The following is a 15,907-nucleotide window of genomic DNA, read 5'->3' as shown; positions in this document are numbered from 1 at the left end:
CTTAGCCATTGCAAGCCTAGCGTTTATGATAATCATAAAATTCTGTTAATGACTTAAAATGGTCTTCAAAAAAGTAATGAAAGGGTGTTCTGTGGACTTAGGACTCAGGATGTTTCAAAGTAACAGTGATGCCCTTTCAAACGGTTATGCCCTGGAAAGCAAAGCCTTTGATGTAGGATCATGTGTGCCTCTCCTGGTGGGTCCCCTATGCTAATCGTAACCTGTCCTCATGCAGGCCCAGGACGCTTTGAGCTGAAGGATGGGGATAATTAAACATTCCAATTTTTAAAAACAGCTGATTCTAACAGTCAAGTCAATGTGATGATGAAATTCTTATCAAAAACATACACAGATTTAAAGAAAAAAGCCAAAAGAAGCCCCTGTTATACAGAATAAGATTTGGACCTTTCTTTGTCAGTAAACAAACACAAAGCAAAATTGAACTGATGGATTGCTAAAAACATAGGCTACATAGATGTAAAGGAAAATTAAAGAGCATTGAACAGTACTGTAAAATGCAGTCACATTCAAACAAGCTAATGTCTCCATGACAATATGAAAGTTAATGTGTTCACCCGGATGACTCACGTACTTAAATTGAGCAATATGCTATTTGCGGAAACACTCAGTTTCAGAAGACATATTCAACAGTTTCCATCTTAGCTAGAAGGAACAGCATATAAGATATTTGTTTACCACTCATTTCTATTTGTTGCCAGAGCTCATTTCTAATGCATTTTTATTCTTCAACCAAGACTCAAGAATTTTCTACCTCAGTAAGTGGATATGTTAGTTGCACTGAAGTTTGCATTGTAGATTGTAATGGTGTTTAAAAAACAGTCTAAAGTAAAGCAATATTGTTTCTTTCTTTCACTGTGAAAACTATCTAGTTACATCAAAGTGTGTAGAGCACAGTATGCCCAAATATCAGCATGTTACACCCTCACTTTAGAGGACCAGCCAGATTCTGACAGCTCTACTGCAGTGATAGTGAGTGGAGAATGAGCTGGGCTAACATACAGTAGCCAGAAAAAGTTGTGGGTTCAATTCCTGGTTGGCCACTATTGTGCCCATAGCAAGCAAGGTACTTTACCCTGAGTCTCTCTGGGGAGGCTGGCCCTTGTGCTGCTAGCTGTATGAATGTGGCTTTGGATAACGGTGTCAGACTAATGAGTAAGTAGGCCAGCTCCACTCGTGACATCTATGGAGGTGTCTGCTTTCTGTTTCTCTCACACCTGGTTTTCGCTACAACCCATACACCGCACCGAATTCCCACACCAAAGAAGAGGATAAACAAATCACTACCGAGTCCTACACACCCACTACTCTGTGGTCCTTAAGACGATATCTGTGACAACCAAAACTGTAAGAGGAAGTACAGGCTGACTGGTTGACTAAAAGTGTTGATGCATGATGATGATAGTGGTGGTTCTTACCTCTGCAACACTCTGTAATAAACGGATGATGTGCCGCAGTGCTGCTTTGAGTCAGGTTTGAAAGAGTCCCCAACACCCAGAGGAATTAAACCGACTTCAGTCATGATGACGCAATGTTTATCTTAAACTCAACATCCTGTCAGAGCTTTTTGAGGAACGAGAGAGAGGAAGATCGTGGCCAAAATAAATGCTACTTTCAGTTTTAAATCTTTTGTGAGATAAAATCCATCGTCAAACATGACTGTTGATGTCCACTGCATTTATGTTAGGCTTCAATGCTATTCTGTCATAAATACGCTCTAAACTTGTGCTTTTAAACAAACTCTCAGCACAAAACAAGCACTGCAGTGTTCAGCAGAACAGGCTTTTTTGGCATTGCTTTGCCTTGCTTTACTTTGTCATTTAAAAGACAAAGAAGTGGCTTAAAAGGGCAGCAGCTACTTAACTTGTGTTAACATTCCCTGGGCTACATCTCAGAGGTTCTGAGCTGATTGAATGGTTTGGCAAGGGTCTTCAGAAAGGATGTTGAGCTGAATATCAAGCTGCTTCATCACATCCTCTAATGGGCCTCACAGGGCTGTGGCCAGTCTGTTCATTTAAGTCCCATTTTTAAGAGTTCCCCAAAAGACAAGAGTAGCATGGTATGTTACAACAGCTTTCATGTGGAGGCAAAATCACACCATAAGCAAAACTTTGGAAAAGAACTCTTGACAGGCTAGAATTCTCAGATACGTCAAAACAATGCTTCTGTGAAGCCCTGTAGGCCTCACAGTCTCTGGTGAGTAAACTGGAGATCACACACAGTTACTGTCTGTCTCTGTCTCTCTCTCTATCTCTCTCCCCCACACACACACACACACACACACACACATACACACACACATAACGTTTCCAACACAAATCTAGAGCCAGTGCCTCACAGATCACAACAGCAGATGTCCTCAGAGAGAGAAATGCACGCATAGCAAGGATGAAAAACAAAAAGAGGGAGACAGAAAGTGAGGGGAACACACTTCAGGAAAAAAAATGCGGCAAGATTTACACAATACTCACAGAGGAGAAAAACACGGCGTGCCGCAGTGGTAAAGAGATCCCTGAGTGCTGTGCTGTGTGAAGACCCCGGCCGTGTGTGAGTCTGGACTGCTCACACTTCAGCATGCAGCCCACAGAAGAGCCCAACGGCTTCGGAGGGCAGATGTGCCCATGCAGCAGTCCTGATAAGACAGCCTTAAGCAGACCCAGGGCCAACTACTACTGCTGACTGCCTTCACACTGAGATCAAGACAAGGAAGCTGGCTGCCTGCTGTGTGTGTGTGTGTGTGTCTGAGAGAGAGAGAGAGAGAAAGAAAGAGAGACAGAGAGAGAGAGGGAAAGAGAGAGAAAGAGAGAGAGAGACAGAGAGAGAAGGACAGAGCGAGAGAAAGACAGAGAGAGAGAGGGAGAGAGAGAGAAAGAGAGTGGGAGAGTGAGAGATGGGGAAGAATGGCAAACGTTTCCATTCATCTCACACCATTTTTCCAGACCATTTTTCAGGAAGTGCAACATTTCCCATTTTTGAAGTTTAGGCTCTGTTAAGACATCATCTGATGTTGATTACACACCATAGCATACTCACCTAACTAAGGTTGCTATGAAAATCTCTTTTTAAATTAAAATATTTTATTTTTTATTTTTCACCACTTGGCCTGACACATGGACTTTTAAGTGATTTAGTGCATAACACACATCAGACCCTGATGAGTGGCAACCCATGAAACACAATCATAGCCTTGCAGAGTAAACTTAATTTCATTGAGGCAGGTTTTGTGTCACTCATTAGACTTTGCTTCATGCTTTTGATTTACGGTTTCATTCCCTGCTGACCAGTGGATAGGCTAGCTGATGTGCCAGACTCCACTTAGGTGGGTGGACAGACTCCCACATAACCCTTCTTGGCCTCAGCTCGGTCTGACAAAGCCAGTCTTTGTGTGTCATGCAAGCTCTTAGTGGAGTACAGGAGGAGGAGAGGAGGAGAGAGAGAAGGAGAAGAAACGCTTTACACACTTTTTCCAGCTTTTCCATTTTCCCCAATTAAGTCGGCAGGCCTCAGAAATGCCAAGGACGAAGAAAATATGGGCAGTCTTAGAAGCCGCTCAACGGCTCACATTTTACAAAGGCAGCCGTTAGTGGCGTGGCGTCAAAAGGGGGAACTCGAGCTTAGCACGCCCCCATGCCACACAAAAGGTCGCTCCAACGCGCCGCTAATGACGGAGTGTTTTTAAGAGAGCTTTACAAGCAGCCGCATCCTGTTTTACACCCTGCGCGTGCAGATTTCAAACCTGATTAAGTGAAATGCAGACTTTCTGCTAACAAGGCTACAGTAGGCTGAACATGGGACACACACAACAAGCCTGATATGCCCATATGGGTCACTCTAGTTTTGATGAATAAATATCACATCAATTCAACAGCATTCATTCATTCAATACAGATAGACATCAGCAACTGAACAATGTATGGAAAACATCTCTCATCTTTCAACAGAACTGATGCTGGCTATTTCAGGACATATCAACAAGAAGTCAAACTCCATACCAATTTATAGAACATTGTTCTAACTAGAACAGACAGGAGTGTGATATGCATTTAATTTATAATACAAGCAGGGAAAGACAAATCAAAGCAAATCATCTATTTGTCATCACCATTCATTGCAGTGCCTCTTACCAGCCCATTGTAACTTTTCATGAAATTGTAATTGGCTAAATTAGTTACTAAGCCACTAGTTAAACAAACTAGTTAAACACAATCAGGTATACCATCAAGTTTTCACAATCTACGTAATTCATTGATGCGATTAAATCCAACTGGGACAGGAAGGGTTACTCCAATCAAGAGGACACCATCTAACATGAGTAAAATACTTTTACAAAGAGTCAACAAGATGGCCACTGAGTGGACACGTGCGACTAAGGACTTTGACAGGGGTCGCTCAGAGGCTACAGTGAACATCTACAGTAACATGCTGCCACACAATGGGCAAGCAGCCAGCAAGGCAACTGTTTGTCTGCCCATGCCCACCTGTTGTGTAAAAGGGAACATGAGAGGAGCTTGAGGAGCGAGAGTCTAGTGGTGTTACACTGCTCACATGAGCAGCAGATCTAATCCTTATTGGCACAAACTCCCAGGCAAGGCATTCCAGTAGACAGGAAAACAGACAGGAGGACACAATTTCTTCTTTGAATGGAGAGAGTTTCTTTAAAGCCTAGGGACTAATTTGATCAATTCACACACAGCATGCTAGGCCCTTGGGATAGGCATATTTGTTCAGTGATGTCATCTGTTGAAGTAGGGTTGAACACTGAGCCTAGACTTCACAGGAAATACATTGTTTTCAGCTTCCCTGGTGTTCTGTTGGTACTGAAGCAGGTGAGAACCACAACTGTGGTCAGACCAGGCCTCTCAGCATTACAAATACTCCAATTACTTTGCCTACGCTTTCATCTGAACGAACAGTTGAAGAGACCAAAGAATAGAAGACTAAGCCAGAGCTGTGCTCCGTCTCTATCCGCTGCGTGGCGGTGCGGAGTGGCGGTGTGCCTGGGTGGGAGGAGGGAAGCTGGCTTCACTTTAGGAAAAAGGCAATCAGCTCCCATCAGGAAGGTCATGTGTGGAGTACGAGCCTCTTGCTCCAGCTCTGTCTTACTCAGCCTTCCAAAGCTGCCTATAAAAGTCACTCTGAAACCGTTCACTTAAGTTCTACATTCCCACAAAATAACAAAAAAACACACACCTCACTTACTGGAACTCTCTTTCTGCCTTACTGGAGGGTTTCACTTCTCCAGGGGTATTTCCCATTACTCTGAGCGAAGCTGTGCAGTGAAAAGCTCCACAAGACCTCGCTATTTATGTTTTGCTTTTGGTTTGACATTACCACAAACCAGATAAATCAAGAGAACATTTGCTTGCCTCCGATTGGCGTGGCTATGTGGTTGGTGTTTCGAGGCCACTGCAGATGAGAGGATGGAGAACACATTGAATCAAACTGGATTTTGAGCCCATTGAGTAAACCCTCACCAAAATCCTGCGGATAACACTACAAATTGTGGCATGGTGGCAGGCCATCCATATGCTCATGAGATGCTCTCAATAAAAGACATTTAGACATTTACATGTATTCATTTAGCAGACGCTTTTATCCAAAGCGACAAAATGAGGGATATAATTGAAGCTGCAATGCAAAGGAGACCTTAGGTATTAGACAATCTCACCCAAGATTCGCATACTGTAGGCCTACAGACCTTGTTAATCACTTCAACAATATCTCCCCAAAAACCTGCCTAAGCCAGAAAAAAAGGCTAAAAAACAATTATTAATACCTGACATAGGCTTAGTAGTTCAGGCAAAAGAGTTCTGAGAAAAGTTTTGAGGGAAAAGGGCTGAGATTGAGAATAATGTCAATTGCTCAGTTGTGCTGTGTCAGCGAGTCCTCTGCATGTGTTCAGCACCTGGCCTGATGGTGGGCTTGGTGTGTTTAAAGTGCTAAGGCATGAGGACTATAAAGTGAATCAGGAAGTGAGCAGCCCCGTTCTTCCCCCGACCCCTGTGGTGAGAGACGAGAGCTGAGTTTTCCCAAAAGCCCCTCATCAGTGGAAGAGGATGTGAAAGTGCAGGAAGTCAAAGAGGACTCGTTATTGATTGAGCTCACAGCAGTTAGTGGCCATTATGACATATAACGCTATGTTCATAGATCGTTCAGTATTGTGTATGTCAGTGGAGTAAATGGAATACTGAATATCTGCAGACGTACTTTGATACAGTTCTGTGTTCCAAATGATCTTACACCCAATATAATTATTTTGTATGCTATGTGTGTGTTATTCTACTAAATAAACATCCTGTAACTTCCTGTTCTACACATTAAATGTGTATAAGCTACTTTCACAAGGGAAAAATATGACCCCCTAAGCCCATGTTTTTCTTGATATCCCCTACAGATTCACTGGTTTTGAAAACATGGACCCTTGCTGAAAGGGCTGGCTTTAAAGTGGCCATAATAACTCAATATTACAGAACATCACAATATTATTGTCATCAGACTGTAGCCTACAGTCAGAAATGTTAAGCAGGTAAACCACCATTTTCTTTTCATCATACTACACTTTTCTGCTTAAACAGGCATGTTGGGTGCAGAATATAAAACGGCTTCAGTATAAAAGAGGCCGTTTAAGCTTTTATCAGCATTTTCTTTGATCAAAAGTGAGAGAGCAAAAGCGGGGGGAGTGAAGAGAAAAGCTGAGTTAACATTTGGCTCCTTCGACAGGTCCAATCCCCTTCCATCCTATATCTGGGATATCTTTTCTATTGCGCCTTCACACAGCACAAATGGGAAACTGACACTTCAGTGCTGCAGGACCATCAGTCCAGTCCTTCATCTGGAGTAAAACTACTGGCGAGTTCACAACAAAAGACAGCGAGCCAAAAAAAGTGTATGCATAATTTATGCCCAGGGCTGCATCTTTCACCCACACGCAACAGCTTCCTGGATGCACACTGTCAACCAATAAGCCTACATCAGTCACATCTCATGGGGCTCCACAAGCAGAGATAAAGAGGGAACAGAGGGCCTTGGATTTAAGTCCGATGGCAAGGGACTTTAAATATAGTAAAAATTTAAAAAAATAAATAAAATAAAAACATTAACATTGTTAATCTGTATATACATTAACTATCCATACGACTCGTAACTGGCGAGAACAATAAGGTTCCACAGATAGTGTCAGCGATCGTTTAAGCAGTTAATGTGACACTGACGCCTCAGCCACTGCATACTGTAGCATCACATGTCATTATCACGCCCACACAACCAGCTGATGTTCAAGTCACAGGAATCATAGCAATGTGACTACTGTTAATAGCCGTGGCCCGTGACACACCACAGAATTGTTAACATTTTTGACAATCTTAATTGCCTTTATGAAAAACAGTGACGGAACAATATAATTACACAATATAATTGCAGGCTTTATTTAATAACTGTCTAACTACAGATGAAGTACAGCAATAAAAAAATAAATGCTTTGTTGAAAATACTGTAACTAAGACTGTTCCAGTCTGTTGATTTATTCACACATCGTTGCTAAATTAACACCAACTGTTCATACTGTATGAAGGACCCTCTATTGGATCGTTTTCTAATCCAATGGTAGTAGTCCAACCCTAAACAGGCATTCTCAGAATCCTAATTCATGTGCCATGTACGTCATGTACTCTACACATTGGTCTCAGCCCTTTAAAAGTCTCCATCGTGTTACAAAGGTGGTAACTCTTCAAACAGGCAAATCCTGTCCCCATAAAGAGTCTTTCCCTTCACTGCATACCGAGGCAGCATGCTTTTGATAATATCTAAGGGCGTTGGTAAAGGCTAGGCTATCTGATGTTCTTAGGTGTGGGCTTCCCAAAAGCGTGATGCTGTGGTCAGATAGCTGGTCCTTCTACTTCATAACCTCAGCAGAACTGCAACCTCTTGTGCCGCTGACTCCAAAAGCAATACAGGGTCGCAGGGTGAAACCTGTTTGCCTTGTTTGACTTAAAAAGGATGGTAAAGCCCTGAATAAGTAGCCTATCGCACGACAATGCTAAGCATAATGACCCACTACACATGACTTTGGGCACTTCAGGCTGAATGGCTCACCGCCCTCACTGCCCCCTGAGAACACCACTGCCATCACCTCCGGGACCTCAGAATTGGGTCACTGCAGACACTGCAGACTGTGAGAATGCAAACAGAGTACGCAGAGCATCAGAGAGCCCGAGCACTTCATATGAAAGGCCCTTTTAAGCTCTGCTCCAGTCAGTGCATGACGACCATATTCTCAATTCTCATGCAGACGGTTCCTGAAAGACATCTGCAACATACGCATTCCAAACAGTTACTGAGGCCGAGTGTGATTTGCATGGCGAGTATGCAGTCCATTTCCTCTGCACATTCCAGTGGCACGAACCGGGCCCGCCAAATAGTGAGGCGCTGCCCATGAGCTCAGAGCACCCAGACTATCTCTCATCACAAAACACTTAAATACAAAACATACTTCACTTTTCCCTCTTCACAAGACTGAGAAACCACATGACCATTTATAGTCCTATTACAAGTTGAATTTGCAAGAGTAAAATAGGCTGTGAAGGCTGTTTTATGTGAAAAAAATGGATTAATAGGCTAAATTATAGAGAACAATATTATGATGGAGTCAGCCCCGGCATGAAATACTAGACAGTCCATCAGTCATAAAGAGCTTGCTACGGCCAATATGGCATTTACAGAAGGACAGAATGACATTAGGCATACATGGAATGTGATACGGTTCTCAGAACATGGAATAACACACAACAGAAGCAGAAGCAGAAAAAGTTCAAAGAGATATTATCCATCAACTCGTTTAGGGGGATATTTTTGGAACCCAAGATTAAATACTTTCAGCTACAGTACACACACACACACACACACACACACACACGCGAAATCCACCCTGTTCTTCCTTTGAAGCATTTCCAATGTCAGTCAATGTGTAGAAGACAACCCAAAGTATTGTAAATACCTTTGTTTCTGTCTCAGCCTCAAAACAGCAGCTTTGCAGTGTTCACTAAACAAAATCAAGCAAATTCCCACAAATATCCCATAAACTGCAGCAGAGGCACGACATATAAGCTAATGAAGAGACATTGCAAGTGCTCTCTGAGAGACAGAGCCAAACTGGTGCGAGGCTCTCTCCCAGACGGCCCTTATCTCTGCAATTAGTGCCTCAGCTTGAGCAAGGACGTGCCACTCACAACCAACCCAGCCAAGACCTCGCTCCTCCTTCACAGATCTAGAGGGCACAGGGAGTAGTCACAGCTGGGGACACACTTACTGTCACAAGAGGAGCGCTGGGGAGAGTGTTTGCCGAGAGTACTATCCAAATATTTGATAACTTTTGCAAAAGTTTGCAGAATCATTAGTACAGAGGAGCTTACTAAATTCAGTGGTGATTAGCTTGGATGAGTGGTGGGGAAATCATCTGTTCCCTTCAGACAAATCACATCCTCATTTCTCCAATTCTTCTTACCACCCTATTCTACTGTATATTGTAACTAAAGCTGAGATCCAGATAGCCTTTGTAATACAGACAACACTATCTAAACAACAAGCAGGTTTCTCTTATTTGGTGTGGTGCCACACCTTTAGTTTCACTCTTCTGTATAACAGATGGGCCCATTCCTAAGGTAAACATCTGCTGGACACGCAAGCTAAGCTAATTTGTTTGTTGGTCATACCGAGGGTCAGGTGAAAAAATCATGCCTTCATGCACCTCACGTGTTTATGGCCTTTCACACAAACCCTCTATGTGCTACGTTCTGTCAGGTGACAGGTCAATGCGTGGCATGTAGCTCATCCATGCTGGAGTACTGGTGGTGTCATGGCAAACTAACCATGGTCTTATTCTTTACAACACCATGAGCACAGCTTCAACAATAACCAGTTAGAGTATGGAAAGCCATGAGATGGTTGCACCTGTAGTACAAATGCGGCTTGACATTTTGCAAGTCTTTGCTATCTTTTCCAGGTCTATTTTTGAATGGCCCTTTCTGATGTATCTCCATGTTGAAGAAATGTTGTTCTGTAGACTATGCTGACACACAAGCTGGCAGAATGATTACTCATACACTGGAGCTCTAAGAAAAAAAAAAAATGCTGTGCAGCTGAGTTACTTTGACCTCTGTTACAACATAGTCATTGTCTATGTTTAGTATCATTGCTATGTGAAATATATTATTATGCTGTGGTTTTCTGTAGTCCTCATGCCTTTACCATGCTATGGTAAACATATACCCTTTTCAAGCTGACCTTAAAGCAATTTATTGAGCTTTTATTTAGGTGTCCAGTCTGTATGCTACATACATGTTTACATTTACATTTAAATGTTGAATGGATCTTCTTACAAACTAGTAATTATACACGATTAAGTCGCTGTGTGAATAGCAGTTGTTCCACAACATATACATGGGATTTGTGTGTGAGAGGGGTAATAACGGCATGCTGTGGGGTTGTTATGTATAAGGCTGCAGAGTTGCCTGGTTGGATGGTGAGGACTAGAGATCACTGCAGCAGCACTAAGCTAACAGATGTGACCCTGCAGCAGCAGCACTAAGCTAATAGATGTGACCCTGCAGCAGCAGAGAAAGGTGACTCCACTTTATTGGCTTCCCATCCTCTCCTCACCTTACTCATCACAATCTCTCTCTCTCTCTCTCTCTCTCTCTCTCTCTCTCTCTCTCTGTTGACACTGTTGACATTTAGCAAGAGCAAAATCAAGTCAGCAAAGTCAGCAATTATGCAAAGGTTAATATGTTATCTTGTTATAAATACTGTGCTTTTGTTCCTTAAATCATACACAATCAATCATGTAAACTTGGTCCACAGAAACATCTGAAACCAGACAGCCAAACAGACATGGAAAACACTACAGTACATACCGATGATATCACATTAGTCCACGAAGGAGACCCAGAATCCTGGTGAGATATTGATACGTCTGAGAATTCTTTTATGACACACAAATCTCCCCAAAGAAAACACAACAAAACCCACGTGCTTCCCTTTGTTGCGCTAACAAGAGCGGTCCCTTCACGTGCCCAGCTGCTGAGGACGTATGAGGCAGGTGGACCCCTCTCCCTCTGTCCTCTAACAAACGTCCCTTCTCTCCTCCCACACACAGATTCACACACGCACGCACGCATCCACACTTGGCCAATAAGAAGCCTCCTCATCCTCCCCTCACACAGATGGACCAGCCCCTCCTACCCAGAGTGCACGCTATTTATAGGCACTCCATTCCCTTTCCTTACTGACTCTCTCTCAGAGTGTGTGTACAATACATGTGTGTGTGTGTGTGTGTGTGTGTGTGCGCGCACACACGTCCAGTTGCTGTAATGAGTTCAGCAGAGGAGAGGGCACAATGTGACTAGGTAATTGATTTAGTTTTTCCCTACAAGGACTCATTTAGAGGAGGCAAACAAAATTACAGTGGTTGTCTGCACAGCCATCATACAAAAAATATGCAATGATTATGGTTTATGCTTTAAGGCAAAGCGTGTCAATCCTATTGAATCCTGCACATTTCTACACAACTTCCCAAGTGTATGGCATACATCTTCTTAGGAAGACCCATCCTTTTTCGTAGTCCAGCAATATTCTTTACATAAACCAGGTACTCAACAAAGTAACTTAAAATCAGCTCGAATCTACACTTCTGGGACACTAGGCCTAGCTAATGTTACAGTCTGGTAGTGACTCTGATGGTCTCTACCAGCTTAGCTTATTAAGACAATGCAATTAAGAAAACTTCCAAAAAGACAGACATCTATGCCAATTGTTTATTTTGAACAGGTACCACACACTGAACAAAGCAGGTGGCTACCTACAATGTCTAAGCCAAGCTGAAGTTAAACCTGCTAACAATTACTTTGACCCAAATTAGAAATATCCTCATAAACGTCAACCACAACCATAGTCTTTTACATGTGTTTAAATGTCTTTGTATAGTTATGTGGTCTGGTGTTTTAGCCTGTGTATTAATTGAAATGACAGGAAATTATAAGGATAGTTATAAAGTCATAAGGTCCTCCAGCACATCTAAGTCTAGTTTCCTCTGAACGCTATCCTACTCTGTCTGGTGGTTGTGTTGACACACGGCCTAGCATGCTGGCTCACGGAACTCAATCTGGGACAGTGTGTTCTGTATAAAAAAACAAACTCTCGAGTGCCAAAGACTTTCTTGCTATTTCCATTTCTTGGACAGTCTGTCATGAGAAAGGGAAGGGTGTAATTACCTACAAATAGCTTCCACATAACCAAGGAAGGAGTGGAGATATTTTACTTTTCACTGCTTTGAAAGTAGTGTGTGAAGTAAAAACCAAAAGAAAAATAATCTCGCCTTTCATTGCCCTCTGTGATTTGTTTCTTTATTTGCTTGTTTGTATTTTCTTTCAACACTGAGTGAATTCAGGAAGTTTTCAACTTAACTCTATGAGGCACCTGTCATTGAGAGTCTTTATTTTTGTATAATAAATTATTTTAGATAGATAGATAGATAGATAGATACTTTATTGATCCCCAGGGGAAATTCAAGAATGTTATGCCTTGTAGTTCAATCAAGTTAAACTGTTTTATGTGATAACTGTTAAGTGATGTTTTATGCCAATGCAATCCTGCTTTGAAGATGGGAATTTCTGCTCACCATAAATGTAGACTACTTGTCTGTCTGCCTTGTCTTGTGGTTTTGATTATTGAGACTTACATCACTTTCTTTCATATCACACTATGGTGTACATTTATTTGATCGATAACAGCATAGTACACGTATTACATAATAAAGCACGTATTTAACATGCATTTGGTGAATATACGGTAAGTAGCCTAAATTGTCTGTCAGTTAGTTATGCTAGCAGTTTTGAATAGGACTACGGTTTTACGTTATTTGCGTATTTCAATATGGTAGCCTACTGTTTTATTTTCATAGATAACTGTGCGATTGTAGTGTTGTGCATTAGACTTAGGAATGCTATGGCACAACTGGTAGGGTGCTCGAGATTTGACGCAAAAAGATCACAAACTTGTGTCACAAACTTTCCTAATATATTAAGCCCGATCATAAGACCGTCAAACATTTATATTTGTGTAATTTTCATAAATAGGCTAGTTTAACCTCTTAATCCCCAAAAATATTTTTCGCGTATCAGTATAAGAATTATGGTGATAGGCTACGGAATGTGCTTCTTCGAATTCTGTGATTTTGTCGACGCATCTACCCACGCTGTATCCATCTACGTTGAACGACAGATGTCCCTATTTGACTCAGCCGGCTTTCTAGTGCTCATCCTTTTGCTGCAGCATGCTGCCCTTCTCTGTACAGGTCTATTTACTATCAATTTCAAATTCATTTTATTACAATGTCGGCAACATTTTGTAGTCTGCAACTACGTTACAACATTGGCGCCATAAAGCTAACGTGACAGCAACGTTACAGGTTAACATTAGCTCGGTAAACCGTCCATAAACAAAAGTCTATTGAACTAACGTTACAAATTGCTTATCGTCGTTATGTGGCGAAATAGCGATGCCTATATAGTAGAATACCACACATCCAATGAGGGCTAGGTTGTAAAACGTGAATTGCATGTTTCGAATGAAAATGTTGAAATAAGGAAAGCAGTCCTCACCTGTTCAGTCGTTGATGCGCTGGGATGATGTTGGTGAAGCACGGGGACTTTCAGTTGTCCACTAGGTGGAGCACGCGTGCTTGGTGCAGTGAACGAGCTGACTTGTGGTTTCTGTAGTCCACTATAAGGTTGCAGCCTGACATTCGAGGACAGTTCCCCTTACAAAACTGCTCTAGACTTACATGGCAAGCCAACTAAACTTTCATCGCAAACAATGGAACGCAAACCATTTTGCCGAAACAAAAAGAAATACATTTGAATGACTGTAGCCTAAACTACTTTCTCATTCATAGAACGATATGTCATATCCCTAATTAATCCCGTAGTTCACCTCTAATGTCAACAAAATGAAAGAATATTTATAAACCTGCCTTTATGCAATGTTAAGATTTATTTTTTGGAAATGAATGCTAATTAAGCTGATGCATTTGAAGGAGATAATGCCTCATTAGCATATTGAAAAATAACATAGATAGCCTACTAAATTGTCAACATGGAAATTAACAACTGTGGATGCCTCAGATTTTTATTAATGAAAAATATTAAGTTTGACCTTAAAATGACCTTGAAAGCCACCGTACCATTTTCTTTACTCAACCTAGTTATTAACGTGCATACAATGTCCTCAGACCTGAGGGGGGAAATGAAATGGCAGCAGGGTTTATTTACAGTTTAAATGTAGATGAGGCTGAAGTCTTTGTTCTGAGAGACTGGGCCTCAACTCAGTGAAACTCAGTGAAACTCCGGATGAGGTCACCAGGCTCCTACAACTGCTGGTCCAATGGAGGCCGGAGAAGGCAATTGGGAGCTGTTTGCTCAGGATGCCTAAATTCAAGTTCTCATTCAAGGAGGAGTTCAGTTCAGTTTGTAGAACAGATGTTACTGTAGGTTTGGAAATGGTGTGCACCAATGCTGGTCCCATATGGGCTAGCTAGTGAGTGAGTGACAATCGGTGCAACATTATCCGTGTGTATGCAACTGAAATATTCTGTAATGGATTTAGAAATAATTCCTCTCCTACTTTATCAGAAACTAATGAAATATGCTAAAATCAGACCTTCTGACAGTGTGCCAACAGCAATGTCCCAGGTTATTAAAAAGTTAAAAGATGAAACTCTGGACACAGATAATCTACAGTATAAGGATGTGTTCATTTATTGCAAGGTAAAGTAAGGTACATCTATGTATACAGTGCTTTTTCCAGCACAGTGGCTAACACAGTGTAATGAGTAGCAGTGGTGAATGCAATGATGGCACTGCAGTTGATTCCAACTGTGCTGCAGGAGACTGTGTCGGGGCTGGCTGAGACATCTACTCCAGAAATTCTCACCAAGCTTTCTAGGTCACACAAACAGCTAAATGATCCTTTGGATCACCGGATCTATAGGCTTGGTCTACTCCTCAGGATGTTTTTTGCTACCTTTTTTCACTATTATTTCCTATTATCTTATACAGTACCTTGGGCCATCACAAGTTGAATCAGTGTTTTTCAACCTTTTTTGTGCCACGGCACACTCAGGATACACAATAGCTGCAGTAACTTAATATTCTTGCACCATTCCGCCAAAAGCTTTTTTCAAAAAGGGTGTTTTTTGGCCCCTGAGACCAAATGAGGCCGAGTTGGGGGTGGTCATTATGAACTTGTGATGGCCCAAGGCATAAGAAAACAGGAAATAATAGTGAAAAAGGTAGCAAAAAACACCCTGAGAAGTGGACCTGGCTCCCAGCCTACTGGTATTAACTCTTGGAGTCCTCTAGATTTTTTCAAACCAAACTTGCTATTTCATTACACAGATCACTCCATGCATATTGGTATAACTTTGACATTGTTTTGAGATATATGAGGATGGCTATATTTGTAGGGTCCATGTCTGTTATGTCAGTGTTGTAGACAGGGCATTTACTGCCTGTTTCACCTTGTGCTATAAACATAACACCAGAGGCTAAAGCAGGTAGTTATTTTTACGGTGAAAAGAAAAACATAAACACTTGTGTGTAAGTGTAAGGTACTGGTGGTTTGTGACTCAAGTCTTTATGTTTGCCAATAAATTCAATTCAAAATTCAAATTATAAATTAGATGATTATGAGGTTCATAATGGCAAGTAAGTACATCTTATCATATCCCCACTTTTGTAAATAATATACCATGGACAGTCGATTTTCAATTGCATTTGGTTGTACCATCCATGTCTTGTGCTAGAATTTATAGATGCATAAAATGACCTCAGAGACTCTT

At 41.7% G+C, this 15,907-nt stretch overlaps 1 protein-coding gene across 5 annotated transcripts in view; it reads right to left on the bottom strand.

Annotated features, from left to right (window-relative positions):
* specc1 (sperm antigen with calponin homology and coiled-coil domains 1) overlaps positions 1–13,715 on the bottom strand; it is an 87,450-nt gene extending 73,735 nt beyond the window's left edge. The window contains exon 1 of one of the 5 annotated variants that reach the window (XM_048270674.1): positions 13,671–13,715. The gene's annotated coding sequence lies outside the window, so the exon portion shown is untranslated. Of the gene's footprint in view, positions 1–1,436; positions 1,548–2,489; positions 2,722–9,010; positions 9,140–10,925; positions 11,084–13,670 lie in introns of those variants that run through there. The other 4 variants (XM_048270663.1, XM_048270696.1, XM_048270685.1 and 1 more) reach the window with 4 other exon arrangements.
* Between the last annotated feature and the right edge of the window lie 2,192 nt (positions 13,716–15,907).

The sequence above is a fragment of the Alosa alosa genome, chromosome 2 (genome assembly GCF_017589495.1).
Source record: "Alosa alosa isolate M-15738 ecotype Scorff River chromosome 2, AALO_Geno_1.1, whole genome shotgun sequence".
Taxonomy (NCBI): Eukaryota; Metazoa; Chordata; class Actinopteri; order Clupeiformes; family Clupeidae; genus Alosa; species Alosa alosa.
Note: the sequence above shows the minus strand (reverse complement) of the source record. Positions and strands in the feature narration are given on the sequence as shown.